Source organism: Pelodiscus sinensis, chromosome 1 (assembly GCF_052426305.1).
Source record: "Pelodiscus sinensis isolate ZL-2025 chromosome 1, ASM5242630v1, whole genome shotgun sequence".
Classification (NCBI taxonomy): Eukaryota; Metazoa; Chordata; order Testudines; family Trionychidae; genus Pelodiscus; species Pelodiscus sinensis.
In genome coordinates this window covers 13,918,804-13,935,900 of record NC_143052.1, presented here as the reverse complement: position 1 = coordinate 13,935,900, position 17,097 = coordinate 13,918,804, and the positions used below count along the sequence as shown (strand labels likewise).

The window sequence follows — 17,097 nt, the reverse complement described above, 5'->3', positions numbered from 1 at the left end:
GACTTTCTTGGACCAAGGTTTTAAAAATTTGGCACACTTAAAGAGACCTGATTTTCAGAAAATGCTGTGCACCCACTCTCTGAAACAGACCTTTTATGGCATGTCCAAAGATGATCACATAAAAATAGCAGCACTTGGAATCATCTGTCACTTTTAAAAATCTTGATTGTGGATCAGAATCTCTAGATGACACTGTCCAGAAGAGAACACCCATATCACTCAAGGGCTGGAGTCTGAATAAAGACCAGACTGTACATTTTACGTATTTTTAAAATAAAAGCCCTGCATATTTTCTCTTTCTTAAGGCCATACCTCAGGCAAATTATTCAGTTTTTGGTTGTGCACCTGAACACATTAATATGCCCAAATTAACTTTCATACTTTCCCTAGTTATTGAAGGGAGGAGAAAAAGTTACATGAAAAGCCCATATCAAAACTGATGATGAAAAGTTTGATCAACAGTTTGGTCAAGTGTGTTTAACACAGCTCCATGGGCAATAGAATAAACTTCATTCTATTATTAGTCTTCTATGACTCATCTCTTTCCTGAATTACCACAGGAGAAAAATGTACAGGTCTGCTCTCAAGCAACATAATTTTGCTCATCCCTTTCTAATTGCTTTAATGTACAAATATTCTTGCTCGTCCTCCACACCTTGTTAGTTTAAAAGCTCTTCCACAGATCACAACAACACTAGCATGGCAGTTTGCATATCTGAGAGATCTTTGCTATCAGCTACCTAATTTAGCTTCATGAATGAGAGAGAAATAATGCAGAAGAAAAACAAAGGCTCTAATCCTGCAAGCAGCCTTCTCCCCCACAAGCAAAGCCTCACTAACTGTCCTTGGGTTCCATGTGACACCAAGTAATTCTGGAGGTTGTCATCACATGACATAATCTTCAGATAAAAGTTAATTTTTAATTCTTGGAAACTCCAGGCCAATCCCAGGGTGCTGACAACCCTACACAAGGCAGAGGCTCACCCATACACAGCAGTCGGCAAGTTTTAGGGCCTTGATACTTGGCAGTCAGTTTCTAGCGGAGTGCCCCAAGGATCGGTTCTGGGGCCAGTTTTATTCAACATCTTTATTAATAATCTGGATGAGGGGATGGATTGCACCCTCAGCAAGTTAGCAGATGACACTAAGCTAGGGGGAGAGGTAGATATGTTGGAGGGCAGGGGTAAGGTCCAGTGTGACCTAGACAGAATAAAGGATTGGACCAAAAGAAATCTGATGAGGTTCAACAAGGACAAGTGTAGAGTCCTGCACTTGGGACGGAAGAATCCCAAACATTGTTACAGGCTGGGGACTGAATGACTAAGTAGCAGTTCTGCAAAAAAGGACCTGGGGATTACAGTGGATAAGAAGCTGGATATGAGTCAACAGTGTGCCCTTGTAGCCAAGACGGCTAAATGGCATATTAGGTTGCATTAGAAGGGGCATTGCCAGCAGTTCTACAGAAGTGATTACCATAAATTAGCGTATATAACCCGCAGGTTATACACGTTTTTACAAATCCCGCCCCCCATGTGGTATACACTTCTGTGGGGTATACAAGTTTATTTTTACTCACAAGCAGCTCCCCCGCCCGGAGGAGTGTGGGTTGTGCCTGGCTGCGGCTGCGCGGGGCACAGGCTCCCCTCCTGCAGGCCGGCCAGCTTGCCTACGCTGTGCTCTCTGCTCTCCCACCCGGAGGAGGGTGGGTTGTGCCTGGCTGCAGCTGTGTGAGGCCTGGGCGTGAGTGCGGTGAATGCAGTGAGTGGATGAATGCAGGACCTGCAGGCTATACATGTCCGTGGGTAATCTAAGGGTTTTTTTTTTAACACAAAAAAGAAAAACCACGGGTTATACATGGGTGTATGTTATACACGGGTGCGGGTTATATTCGCTAAACTACGGTATTCCCCTTTACACTGCACTGCTGTGGCCACATCTGGAGTACTGCATCCAGTTCTGGGCCCCCCATTACAGAAAGGATGTGGATGCATTGGAGAGGGTCTAGTGGAGGACAACCAAAATGATTAGAGGGCTGAAGCACATGAACTACGAGAAGTGGTTGAGGGATTTGGGCTTATTTAGTCTACAGAAGAGAAGAGTGAGGGGGGTTTGATAGCAGCCTTTAGCTTCCTGAAGGGAGGTTCCAAAGAGGATGGAGAGAGGCTGTTCTCAGTAGTGATGGATGGCAGAACAAGGAACAATGGTCTCAAATTACAGTGGGGGAGGCCTATGATGGATATTAGGAAAAACTATTTCCCTAGGAGGGTGGTGAAGTACTGGAATGGGTGACCTAAGGAAGTGGTGGAATCTCCATCCCTAAATGTTTTTAAGTCCTGGCTTGACAAAGCCCTGGCTGGGATGATTTAGCTGGGATTGGTCCTGCTTTGGGCAGGTGTCTGGACTCGATCTCGTGCGGTCTCTTCCAGCCCTATGATACTATTGTACTTATTAGCATTACATTCAGGAATTGCTAGGCAAAAATCTATGGCCAATATTATGCAGCAGGTCAGACCTAACGATCATAATGATCTTTTCTGGCCTTGAGAAATGTGGGACCATATTTCACACTTGCATAAGTTAAAAAAAATACTGGTCTATTCAGAGGACACTTTCAAAGACGTAAATGGCTATTAGCGTATTTCCCAGCCCATCATGTAGATTCAGGCACTTAATTGCCATTTGGGCCTTTGAAAACCTCCTCCTTTATTTCAAACCACTTCAGAAACATTAACTAGCTAATTCTGCAAGGTACCCTCTACTATGATAGTCTTTATATATTTTGCTTAGGAAACCAAGGTGACTTGTGCTTTGATTTCTTATTTACATTAATGTGCAATATTTTAGAAACCTTAACAAATATAATTCATTATTAAAAGTTATATTCTCCATTCCTTTTATCTTCTAGTGACTCCTTGAACATACACGTACACACCAAAGCACAAGATAAAAATTACTACACAAATTGCATTTGGTGCAGGACAACAAGGGTACACACTGCTGGAGTTGTTCAGGGTAAGAGGAAAAAAACAATGGCATTGTGATGGCATTGCGTTCTGTTTTTAATTATTGAAACTAATGAAATTGACATTTCAAAAACACATCGATATGAACAAACAACAAAGGTAGGTGTTCCTTCCAATTAATCCCAGTCATCATTTCGGCCTGGATTCAGCAAAGTATATGATTAAATACATCCCGATTCAACAATGTACCTAAGCACATGCTTAAGTTTATTGGAATTTAAAGGAGATTCAATTAAGCATGTTCTTAAGTATTTTACTGAATATGGATTTTTGTGTTTAAATTTCAATGCTTGCTGAAGTGCTTTGCTGAATCAGGACCTAAACAAAAAACAGAATAATGGGATTTAAAATTCCTAGGTTTCTACAGGCAGTCCCCGGGTTACATGGATCTGACTTACATCGGATCCCTCCTTACAAACGGGGTGAGGCAACCCCGCACTAGCTGCTTCCCCCCAGCAGACCAGGGAGACGTGAAGCTAGCGCCCCCCCTCCCCCAGCAGACCAGGGAGACGCGGAGCGGCTTTTCTCAGCAGACACCTCAGCTTGAGAATAAAGGACTGAGGGAAGTGAGGTGTGGGAGAATAAAACTGAGCTCTGGAGAAATGTTTGGCTAGAGTTTCCCCTACAATATGTACCAGTTCCGACTTACATACAAATTCAACTTAAGAACAAACCTACAGTCCCTATCTTATACGTAACCCGGGGACTGTCTGTATTCTTGGTTCATCCACTGACTCACTGGGCAAGTCACTCAAAACTTTCTGTTCTTTGCTATGCCAGTGCAAGTATCCTAGTGAGTGTAGCCAGATCAGTCTTGCCCCACCCCCTAGAAATAGAGGGGTGGGGCCAGAAGTATAAAGGCTGGAGTCAGGAGCTCAGTTAGGCCCCAGTTGCAGGAGGAGACAGATGTTGGTTCCTCGCACTGGGAGACTGAGGTGAGCCAACAGGCAGAGGACAATGGGCCTGGACCACCCGGGCCACCACATTGACTTGGGGCAAGACAGTGACTGGCCAGGGTCACCAGGATCCCTCAGAGAGATGGACCCTTAGAGGCTGCTTGAGGTGAACGATCCCTGAGACTACAGGTGAGCCTGGAGGGGGAGTATAGCAAGGCCCAGGGATAACTGGAGTGAGTCAGCGTGTTGCAATGTGGATTCCCCACTGACTCCGTGGCAGATGAAGCTGCTGCCATTAGGGCCATGGGCTGGCTTGCAGTGAAGTGAGCGGTTCTGCACTGCCCTGCCACTTGCCCTTCATGGGTGGAAGCCTCCCCCAACAACTAGCTAGTGCTGAGATATTTACTAGCTGTTTGTTGCACTGCCTGCAGCCCCTGGACTTTGGGCTTGCCCTGTCCTGAATAAGGGCCGGGGCTGAACTAATTCCATGCTCTTCCTGCAGCTAGGCCGGACTCAGTGACTCTGGGACTGGCCCTCTCCAAACCAGAGCACAAGCTAGTGACGGACTGTAGACAAGCATCTCGGCCCCCCTCTGGCCCACAGCGGAATCGAGACCCTGTTCTGACTACAAGGGAGCTACCACATTTGGACCACTGATAAAGAAAAATCAATGGGAAAAAACGGGTGACAGGAGAGGGATCACATGAGGATTACCTGTTGTGATCCCTCCCTCTAATATTGGCCACTGTTGGCAGACAGGATACTGAGCTAGATGGACTTTTGGTCTGACCCAGTGTGACCATTCTTATGTTCTTAACAGGAAAGGGAAGAACCAGTTTTAATTAATCCACACCCTGAAATCTACTCTGAGCCCACGACAGAAACATAATCCCACAAACATCTTCATTAAAATTAGATTGCCCAGCATCGGGGTTTCAATCAGAATGCATGGTCAAAAAGGTACCCTGCTGGTTCCGGTCACCACTGCTGTCTGGGTCGCTAAAAGACGAGTTGGTGGCACAGTGGGGCTCAGGCAGGCTCTCTGGCTCTGCATGGTTCCCAGAAATGGTCTGGCTCCTAGGCATGGGGGCTGAAATTCCTAACAGACTAAACTCTGGGTCTCCAGTACTGCAGTGGAAGTGGGGGTTTCTTTAGACACTGGAGAAGGGCAGTGATGTCTGGCCCACTCAAGGTTACACTATCCCACCCTAAGCTCTGGTTCTCCAGTGGTCTGGAGCCACAACCGATGGGAGCTGAAGGCGTGGTGCTTGTGGGTATAGGCAGTATGCAGAGCCCTCAGCCGCTCCTCCTAGGAGCAGGCAGGCCAGCCACTTCTAGGAGCCACCTGAGTGCGTGCTGCTGGGAGCCCGCACCCCAGACTCCTTCCCATACCTCAGCCGGGTTCAAGCAAGTGAGGGTGGGGGACAGTAAGCGATAGAGGGAGGGGAGATGGAGCGAGTGGGCAGCAGGGCCTCAGTGAAGGGGCAGGGCATGGCACTGTTTTTTGGTTTTCTGCAATTAAAAAGTTGGCAACCTTAATTAAGATTCAATTATCAGCCTGTCTGTTGGGAGAAATAAGCATGTCACCAGAAGTAGGGTATGGTCAAGATGATGAGATGAATGGCATAATTTCCAAGCAATCCCTCTCAAAAAAAAAAAAAAAAAAAAAGAAACCCCAAAGAAAGGGGGACAGGGGAAAAACCCTATGTCCCTAACGTTATCTTTCCTCAAAAAGATTTGATATTAGGGTGAGATTTCTTAGGTAGCAGAGAGAACGACCCTCCCCCCTTCTTTTTTCTTGGTGATACACTGGAACTCAGGGGAAGTGGCTCTTCCTCATCTTCCCCCCACTCCCGCCCGACTCAGAAAATAACAAGGAAAAAAGAGAAAGCACACACAAAACTTGATTTCCGAGAGGTAACAAACCAATATGCTGGAAAGCTTAAAGCCTTCACTATTTCTTGAAAGCATGAGCACAAAGGGAGCGGTGTCTCGAGGACACTAACGAGAGCAGAATCCCATGACAATTACTGTCAGCACCCCGATGATGATATATCGAAAAAGAAAATTTAGGTTATGTGGCCAGCTGCCTCTGCACTGCAGTAAGCCTCCCTCTATGGCCAATTTAGTCCACTGGACTCAGGGGTGACCCAGCACGTTATCCTAATCACTGACAAGGTGTCATCTGTATTGTGGAGAGCAGCCTGAGGGCAGAGATTAAGCCAGTGAGTGGCTGACTGCTTGTGGTTGCTGCCAGAGCATCCTTTCTCTCAATTTGTGCCAATTTTCCTTCTAATAACCTACCTATTGTTCCATCATTTCAGGAAGCTGGCAGGGCCACTCTTTGAGAAGCTAGAGATTGTTTTAATATGACTTACATTTACTAGCAGCATCCACAGGCTATTGTCTTTAATCCCCCAGGAAATCTTCTCAAAGTGAATTTCTTATTAATTAGAGATGGGCCCTGGAACTACAGTGTTTGGGTCTGGGTCTCAAGAAACCCACGCAAGCTCATTTCCATCAACAACAAGCCACAACAGTCAGTGGGCGTTATTATTATGAATGACAAATAGCTTCAGTTCAGGCCTGTTTCTTGGCCTCAAGTGAACCTTTCTGTCAGTTTTACTGTGGCTAGCTCCTCTCCCTGTTCCAAGCCTCCCCCAACTCCAATTGTTTTAACGGTGTCTTCAGATTTGCCTTTCCTTCTCTTGTCCAATGCTACAAAACATGGGCATAATTGTACGCAAGTGATTGTGCCTCCATTTGGCAGGATTAATGCTCTATAGATGTAGAAAGAGTGGGAAAATGTATAAGGAAAAAAATAGGCTGCAGATGAACAAACTATTAAATCCATTTTAATACAAAGGCACTTTAATTACATAGCCGTAAATATTTAGTGACTGTACCTTTTGGCCCCAACTGGGGTTGGGGAAACGTTGTGTTGGGTTTTGTGAAAAGGATCTATCATGGCCCTAAAATCCTTACAGTGATAAAGCTGATGTGACCATATAAATTACTGTCATAGATTTATAAGCACCTTTTACTTGGAAGGATCACAAGGTGCTTTACAGACGTGCCGTATAGAGGAATGACTTCCTCCTGGGGTGACAGGCAACAGCTGTTTAACACACAGTGGTTCAAGCCAGAAAGTAAAGAACAATCTCACATGCCATTAAAACTGAGAGCGTTGGGGTGGGAGGTTATAAATACTGAATGTAATAACCCAAATTGGATTTTGGCCGGGACACCAAAGGCTTGCACAAAAGAGCCTTTGGGTTTTTAATATCCACACTTGACCGGGCCTATGTCGCATGGAAAGATGGCCACTTCCTGAAGCTTATTGTGCCATAAGCACTGAAGTTCAAAAATTGACTTTGCGAGAAGAATGCCACTTTGGAAATCATCATCTCGTGGCATGGCATACCCTGTGCTTTCCCCTGTAGAATTCCTATAAAACACTAGGTTTCATTATTTTAAATACATTAAGTTTCCTCGGTGCTCATACAAGGAATGCTGAACAGATCTGATACCATACCTGGTTAATACAGCAGCACTTTGCAGGGCTTTCAATACAGTGCATGTAATCATATTGTACACATGCAATATAAGACTTACCCCCCCCCCACACACACACCCCGCTTTGCAACTCCAGTCGTGCTGCCCTGGTGCTTGTATAACAAACTGGTATTCACATACAATTGCAAGGTTGCCAGAATGGGCAATGGGGGATGGATCACCCGATGATTATTTGTTCGGTTCATTCCTTCGGATGCACCTGGCATTGGCCACTGTTGCAATGAACAATAAATGCAAAGATTTTCACAGATTGCCCTCACAGTGTGCAGGAAATATTTGCTGCCACGTTACTTTTTTTTTAAAATGGCAGTAAATGAGGGAATCTCTTCCACTTGTCCAGGAAATAATTAAAAATCAACTAATTTAATTATTTATTCCCAAATAATTCACAATAAGTCATTTCTTCAGGTGTTGGCAGAGTCCAGCTTCTGGCACTTGTCTATTTGTTAAATCTCTAGGAACGTAATATAAAGCAAATCACTGTAATCAGCTGCTCTAATAGATGATCTTTTGTTTCACTGCTGAATCCAAAATTTAACATATGCAATATGAGGTCTGGATATACCTTGCTATTATTATTATTATTGTTACAGGAGGAGCTAAAGAAAAAAGGAAAGATGCCAAATCTCTCTGTCATTTGGATTTTAATGATCTAACTGGCTGTACATACTGGAGCAAATATAATCTTTCACTATGGGGATTTACAGCTTCATGCACTGGATCTATGAGTTGTGCTGCCCAAGACAAACCAGTAAATGTCTGCCCCTACCAGATTACAGTCACTCATGCAAACAATGACTGAATGTTTAACTACCCCAGGCCATCAGCTGCTTAGCCAGCATGGCCAAGCCAGCCCTACTTTCATGAGCGGTCAAAACAGATTGATTTAAGGCCATGATTTCAGATTGAACTCTGAATGCGTTGTACTATTGTCAAGTCAAACTACGGATTAACTTTATGTTAATGTCATATTTTTGAGGAGTGAATGTTTCCTGAATTGTTCAGTCAATGAACAAATATACCTGCAACCTTAGTGCATTTGCTGCATCAAATCTTAAAACAAACAAACAAACAAAACCACAACCCCCCTCCCCACCAAAAACCCAATATTCAAATCCATTAATACATTCAGAGAACCCTATAGATCTCAGCTCTTCTGGTTAGCTGTGCCTGCACATTCTCTCTTAACAATTTGTAATGATTTATGGTGGCATGCACACTATACACAGGCACCTAATTTGTATAGTTACCCACATACATGCAGCAGGAGGAATAAAATACACTTCTTTCAGCTCCAACAGTCAGAGGGTTCTACTTAGTAAGCTTATAAATAGCTTTGCTCAATCAGCCAATAGTTGAAACAACTAAAGATACAACTGATCGCATGTTTCAACCTAGACGGGGGTACTACTCCGGTTTAAGTGTTCAATGGTCTAGTCCTCTAAAATGGATTTTCAAAGCAGTCTAGGCATTGGGGTGTTTAACACCAGTCTTTTTGGCTCTTTTAAAATTCTAGTCTATCTATCAGACAGCTGAGGCTAATGGAAAAGCATTTAGCGTTCAGTTGGCACAGACCTGTGCTTTAGGAGCTGAAGGCTGAGAGTTCTGCTCCTTGATGTGTAGTCTGTATAGATAGCCAATTACCTTCAGAGTTCAATGTGTGGCCCTCAAGATATTTTGTTTACCATTGCGCCCAGATTCCGCTGGTATCTGTTCTCGTGGGTTTTTTTTTTATTACTAAAGTGATACGTGCATAAAACAAGGATATGTGCAATGAGGTACATGCTGATTGCACATATTGACTCCTTGCACCCAACACACTGATACAGTTCAATTGGCACACCCCGCAAATTTTAGGTATCCAAACACATTAGCAAAATTACCCTATCCTGATCTTGGTTATGACAATTTTGTGGTCCACTGAGATGAAGGACGGCTGCTTATGCGGCCCACTCACTAGCCTAGGTCGCCAGCCCCTGACTTATCATCTCATGTGTAATTACTGACTGTCTTATTGTACCTTGCAGAAAGACATGATTCACATACACACAAAGCCATGACATGATAACATGCAATGTGGGAGTATTACATTGTAATGCTTTTTGCTTTCTGCTGACCTATTAAAAGACAGAGTTACGTGCACATATTTTTGTGTCTGTGTTTTTTCTCTCTCTCCAATTGGATATTCTTTTAGTAAGGATGCCAAGGTCTATAAAAACCCCACTAACTATATTTTCCTTCAGATTCTCTCTCAAAACACACCTTTGCCACAGTCAGGATAAAAACACCGTCAGGTGACCCCAGTAGGATGGGTGATGCTTACTGTACACTTTTTTGTTTCATTGCTTGACATCTTTTCCAGTTGCTTCTTGTAGATTCTTTGGAGCAAAGACTCTTTGTTGCCTAAGAGCCTGAATTGTGTGTAGCATAAACAATGGGGCCCAACAAAGGCCGCTAGATACTACTGCAATTCAAATAAGTGCAAGATCTCAGGTTGTTCTGCAGTTATAATTATGCCCTCGGTACAATGATTTGCATGGCAGGGAATGGAGGAAGGGGGTTAAATGTAAATGACTGTGAGGTAGCTGACCACTTAATATTAATGGAAATGATTACTAATGTTGTGCTCTCCTAATTAGACACCTTTACAATGAAATATACTTTTTTTTCTTGTGTGACAGGAGACATTTATTGGCGTTAACAGGGTTGTTGTTTTTTTAAAATCTGATTACACCAAAAATCACACACACTTACGACATGTCAGCAACTGAATTAGAATAGTGCCATTCACTTTAAATTCAGATCATGCTTGAGCATCTGTTTTCTTGTCAACAACCTCAGCCTCTCCACAGATACTAAACACTTATTGCTAAACATTTGCTAAGTTATTACTCACTTCCCTTCTTCCTTGGGTCAAAAGACTTCAGACAGCAAATATGAAAGAGTTTTGTTTTTTATGTTTAAAAGGGGATAACAAATATAGTGCCAGTTTTAGTGAACTGCATCCAGAATGGCATTTATCTACATGTTATTCTGAGCTGTACAAGGATTTTCTTAGTTGTTTATGGGACACAGTGTACAAGAGGGAGGAAAAACATTTGTTTTTGAAAAACAATACTAGATCCCCTACAGTATAGCCAAATGATTACTGCAGGAAGTATTTTAGACTAACACATTCCTACACTGGCACAAAGACCCACATACACACATATATGCACACCAGCTTACCACTGAGTTATACAAGTTCTGAATGTTAATTTAATAAGGTCCAAAAGCATATGTCAAAAAGGGGGAGGCCAACAACTCACATCTGATATTACTGCTTTATCTCAATGGCTTTCCTAAAATTTGGAAAGGAAGAGCAGAGTACTGCTCATATTAAGGATATGGACAGTGGCATTTAGCTGTGCTTATTTATGAGAAATTTGCAAGCAGAGATATTCAATTTTTCTTATTTTTAAAAATAATATACTATCAGGCCTTTCTTTGTCTCCTGTACCTTCTTTAGAGATATCAATAAAAACAGAATTATTTCTGAAATTGTAATGTAATTGTAATTTCAAGTGGATGTGCATCATTATATCCAAATCCCCCTTAGCTGATTTTTTTTAAAAGTCATTTCTTCATTTTTTTGACACCACATCTGGCACGTAGAATGCAGATGATCATTTGTTTATATATCTGTCTAACGGCCTTTTCCAAACACAGCCAGATGGAGCCTTTCAAAATCAAATTAATTTCAGATTAATTCACTCTGGACCCACTCCAGTTTCATGACTCTATGCTTTGAGGCACCATCTAAATTGATTTAGAGTCATGAACTTAAAGAGCTCAAGTCCTTAGGTATAAGAAAAAAATAGTACAAGATCTTTCTTGCATACTAAGAGGAAAAGAAACAGCATTGCTGCTGTTTAAAAACAAAACAAAACACCACACAAGCCCTCTTCCTAATCATCCACAAAGAATTTCACATTTCATCCAAAAAACAAGTGAAATTTACATCTTCAGCACTCTAATATCTCTTGAAGAGTTCAGTAAAATGTATCAACCTAATTCAAAACCAGAATCAAAGATGTGGTAAACTTTTGCAATAAACACCTGTCACAATAAGATAGCAGGCAGGTAATATTAAAAAATCTCGAATGCAACAGATTTTTCTAAGGAACTATAAACAAATGTAGCCTGCAAATATATTGGGCTTGCATGCTGTCAATTGCTATGGATGCCTTTATTATCTCACTTGTTTCAATCGCAATTTGGGTTTCCATGGAGATGTAACAGTCAACTCTGGAAAATTATAAGATAAATGTCAGGCAGTGATAACGCTGTTAATGAAGCTTCATTGACAAGCAGCACTATGCCTGCAATAATAAGCATAATTCTATTAGCATATGTATTACCTGTCCAAGAAAAAAATATAACAGGGTAAGAGTTAAAAAAATAAGAATGTGTAACTATCTTTATTTGAAATAACAAGGAGTCCAGTAAAATCTTAAAGGCTAACAAATGTATTAGGCTGAAACATATGCCCTAATAAATTTGTTAAGTCTTTAAGATTCCCCTGGATTCCTTATTATTTTTGCTGAAACAGACTAACGTGGTTATCCTCTGAAACCTTTATTTGAAATGAAACTCTACGCCAAATTATAAACGAATAGGAATGATATTGGCTCTAAATTTAATTGCTTAATTCCTTTTGAAATTCTTCCACTCTGCTGTCACTCCATAAGATCACCTTGCTGACACACACAGACATATTTTTGCACAGTATGACACTTGTTTCCTTACAACATGTGGTTGGAATAATCTGTTTCACATGGCACTTAGGACTAGGAGTGTGTTTTATAATGCACCAGTATAGCTACGGAGAGCTGAAGGATGTACACTTCGGAAGAGAACCCCGCCCTTCATCCTCCATTAGTGCACCTCTTCCAGATTTGTACGGCTAGTCCACCTTGATGCAGGGCTCAGAGAATTTTACATGGGACTGTTTGGTGTGATAGACTCTGCCAACATGAGCTGAAAAGGGGCATTCTGTGATGTTGACTAAGACCTCACTTTCCCTGCTGAGTTCATGGCATGATCTGGAACTTGGGGATGGTGCCAGAAAAATCAGAGTTTTAGGTGAAAAGGATAATTATATGGGAATCTGTGTGATGAACTCAGGATGACACAGAAAAGAGTTACAACAGCGATGGGCAACCTGGGTGAGTGAGTGGGCCACATGAGTGTCCTTCCTTTATCTCAGTGGGCTGCAAGATTGTTGTAACCAAGATGATCTCCTGGAATAGGGCAGTTTTGCTAGCTGCGCTTGCGTGTCTAGAATTTGCAGGTTGTGCCAATCGAACCAGAACCGCTCTTTCATTGAATGCAGAGGGAGCGCGTGGCTCTCACTGCTAATGTTGTGTGTGATCAGCATGCACCTCACTTTACAGGTATTTGCTTTACATGTTTCACTTTAGTAATACAGATTGAAGCTCTCTAGTCCAGCACCCTTTGGACCTGAATGGCGCTGAACCAGAGAATTTGCCAAGCCAGGGGAAATCAGTATGATCTAGCAGCATTACCAACACTTTCACTGCTTACTAGACTCTTAGAAGATATTTAGGAGTAAATTAGAACTAAATAACAGCACAGAACACAGAGCCGGGACTGGTGGCTGTAAACAGGCTTTAAGGGATTGCGGGAAACTTGGCCACACCCATGATAAGTGGACATCTGGCAAACTAAAATCATGGCAGTCCATGGATGTTGCTGGACCAGTCCATGGATGTCTTATGTTCTTATGACCAGAGAGTGCTGGACTAGAGAGGTTCACCATGTTCCATTATGAAAATAATTATGACTAAGGAAGCCAGTGAAATCTGGCAACCCTACGCGTGTGCAAAGGTAAGCAAAATTTCTTGTGGGCCACACACAGAACCCAGATGGTCTGCAGGTTGCCCATCAATGAGTTACAACATTACTTCCAGGCAGTGTGACCTAATGGAAAGATCCTGGATTTTGAATCAGTAGACCTGGGATCCAATCCCAGCTTTGGTTTCTCTGATCTGCTGTATGCATGATCTTGGGCAAGTTACTTCCCTCCAACCTTCTGTCTGCCTGTTTAGATTGTAAACTCTTTGGAGCTGGGACAAACTTTCAGTCTGTATATATTGCCTAGCTCGGAGAATCTCTGTTCTCTACGGGGGCTTCTCAATGCTACTGTAATACAAACAAAAATGATGAAAATCAAATGCAGAGACTGGCTCAGTCCAGTGGCAGAGAAGGGGGAAATACCATTTAAACAAAACTCCATAGCCCCCAACTACTTAACAGAGAGTAGATAGGAAAATAAGGCCCCTTTCCTTTTGGTTGTCTAGTCTTTTGGAGGTACTCAGATATTAAAGTGGTGGATCCTGTTATATAAGTCAGCTAAATTAGTCAGAGTTGTACACAAATTGAAAGAAATGCAGATCTCACAATTTTTAAAAGAAGGGTGAGACTTAAATCCACTCTCTCCTTTTCTACCTTTTCCCTATTTAATGAAAAACTTACTTGATTGATGCTGTTTTGAAATCTCTGGCCAGCTAAGACAACAGTGATGATAACAAAGGCTCTTCATTAATCACAGTTAACTCATGTGATTAACTCAAAAAAAATTAATCACGATTAATTGCAGTTTTAATTGCACTGTTAAACAACAGAATACCAGTTGGAATGCATTAAATATTTTGGATGTTTTTCTACATTTTCAATACATTGATTTCAATTACAATACAATACAAAGTGTATAGTGTTTACTTTGTATTTTTATTACAAAATATTTGCATTGTAAAATTATAAAAATAGTATTTTCAATTCACCTCATACAACTACCGTAGAATAATCTGTTTATCTGTATAGATTTTTGTTACATAACTGCACTAAAAAAATCACAATGTAAAACTTTAGAAACTACAAATCCACTGAGTCCTACTTCTTGTTCAGCCAATTGCTAAGACAAACAATTTTGTTAATATTTACAGGAGATACTGCTGCCTGCTTCATATTTACAATGTCACCTGAAAGTGAGAACAGAAGTTTACCTGGAACATATGTGGCTGGCATTGCCGGATATTTGCGTGCCACATATGCTAAACATATGTATGTCACTTCATGCTTTGGCCACCATTGAAGAGAACATGTTTCAATGCTGATTTTAAAAAGTGGTAGTTAAATTTGTGACTGAACTTTTTTGGGGAGAACTGTCTGTCTCCTGCTCCGTTTTACCCATATTCTGCCATATATTTAATCTTATAGCAGTCTCGGATGATGGTCCAGCACATGTTGTTCATTTAAGACCACATTCATGGCAGATGCAAAGAAGGTACCAATGCAAGATTTCTAAAGATAACTACAGCACTCAATACAAAGTTTAAGAATCTGAAGTATCTTCCAAAATCTGAGATGGATGAGGTGTGGAGCATGCTTTCAGAAGTCTTAAACGCAACACGATGATGCAGAAACTACAGAACCCAAATCACCAAAAAAGAACATCTCCTGCTGGTCTGCTGATGGCAATTTAGTCAGATGATGAAAATGAACATGCATAAATCTATGCTGCTCTGGATTGTTATCAACAGGGCCGGATTAAGACCTTTAGAGGACCTAAGCACTGAAAGATTATGGTGCCCGCACATATGTAATTCAAAATAAAAACAATACTATACCATAAAATCTCTCTTTTTTTTTTTTTGGTGCTCCTAGCACATATGTAGTCTGGCTATTGGGTAATCCAGCCCTGGTTATCAAGCATAACCGGTCATGGATTCATGTCCTCTGGAATGGTGACTGAAGCATGAAGCGACATAAGAATCTTTAGGGAATATGGCATACAAATATCTTGTGATGCCGGACCACAACAGTTCCAAGTTCTCACTTTCAGATGACATTGGAAACAAGAAGTAGGCAGCATTATCTCCTGCAAATGTAAACAAACTTGATTTTGAATGACTGGCTGAACAAGAAGTAGGAGTGAATGGACTTGTATCCTCTAAAGTTTTACGTTTTGGTTTTGAATGTAGCTGTTTTTCGTACATAATTCTGCATTTGTATGTTCAACATCTATGATAAAGAGTCTGCACTACAATACTTGTATTAGGTGAATTGAAATATACTATTTCTTTGATTTTTTTACAGTGCAAATATTTGTAATGAAAATATAAAAGGAGCCCTGTACACTTTGTATTCTGTGTTGTAATTGAAATCAATGTATTCAAAATGTAGAAAACATTCAAAAAGATTTAAATAAATGGTATTCTATTACTTAAAATAATTATTTGCATGATTATTTTTAACTGCTTGACAGCCTTAATAGATAACCCTAACCGCATGTAAAGAGAGATAAATAACTGCCCTAAGTTTTCACAGTGAGTCAGTAGCAAATAGACTCGAATCATTTTGTTGTTCAACACCATGATCTAACCATTGGACAATATGGTACATGAGGGAGTCTTGATAACAGCTGAGAAATTATAACAACTCATTATATTGTCACTAAATTTAATCATTTAGGGTAGGCTTTTCAAAGGCACTTTAGGGATGTGGAAGAAAAGGTTCCATTGATTTTTAATGCATTCCTAAATCCTTTGTGTGCTTATGAATATTCCATCCTTAAGGATGGATTCTGCCAGCCTTACTCACTTCGAACAGTTCATTATGACAGGAATAGTCCCATTCATTTCAATGGAGTTTTTGCCAATGGAGCACAATACCATTCAAAGTCAAGGGTGGCAGGCTCCTAGGGTTCAAACAGTAAAGGTTTACCTCAACTCAGCTCATCTTCAGACTCATTGGGAGGTAAGCAACCATGAGAGACCTCAAACATAGAGATTTGTTGCTGCAAAATATTAGTGCCCATGTTGAAGTGAGTTGCTCTGTCTCCACGACGTGTATGTTCTACTGCTGTGTGTTTTCTAAATCCTTTGAGGACTACTTTTCATTAGTATTTTGGGTTGTCAAAGTTTCACTGTTTTTACAATTGTGAAAATATTGGTCACAGAAGAAATAAGATGGCATAAAATTATCAATCAAAAGATCTCACTCTTACTGTGAGCTGGAAGGTGAAGTAATTATGCTTGACTTTATGTGAGAGCATTTTTTTATTTATCCTAATCTTGGAATTAAATTATTTGTCTCTACAGGACAATGTGGTTGCAACTTTACGTGGAGGTTTGTGAAAAAAACAAACACATACACAATATACATACATATCTATATTTACAAACTAGTAACTGTCACTTTGAAGACATATTTTAAACATGAAAACATCATAAGAATTGGTTTTTAATACATTATACTTCATGTTTTACCACTAAAAACTCAAACACCACCACCACTTCATAGTACCATTCAGAAATTGAATGGCTGTGGCTTAGGCAAACACTTTTGAGTTTAATGTTAAACCACCATCTTTTGCTTTGTGTTCCCATGGTATTCTGATCAAACATATCCATAGGAAAATATTAGAATGCAGCTATTTTGCATTTTTTGCCAGTTGACAGGAAAGTATGCCTCACTTTGACACAACTGTGTATTTTAAGTTCACAGTAAATACTTGTACCTGGGAGAATTTATAAGGA

General features: G+C 41.0%; 1 protein-coding gene across 16 annotated transcripts in view; it reads right to left on the bottom strand.

The window, feature by feature from the left end:
* The window catches only part of CELF2 (CUGBP Elav-like family member 2), a 495,286-nt gene that overhangs the window by 161,551 nt on the left and 316,638 nt on the right, over window positions 1-17,097 (bottom strand). The window contains exon 1 of one of the 16 annotated variants that reach the window (XM_075909082.2): window positions 91-3,313. The exons of the other annotated variants lie outside the window; for them this stretch is intronic. The gene's annotated coding sequence lies outside the window, so the exon portion shown is untranslated. Of the gene's footprint in view, window positions 1-90; window positions 3,314-17,097 lie in introns of those variants that run through there. 16 annotated transcript variants of the gene reach the window in all.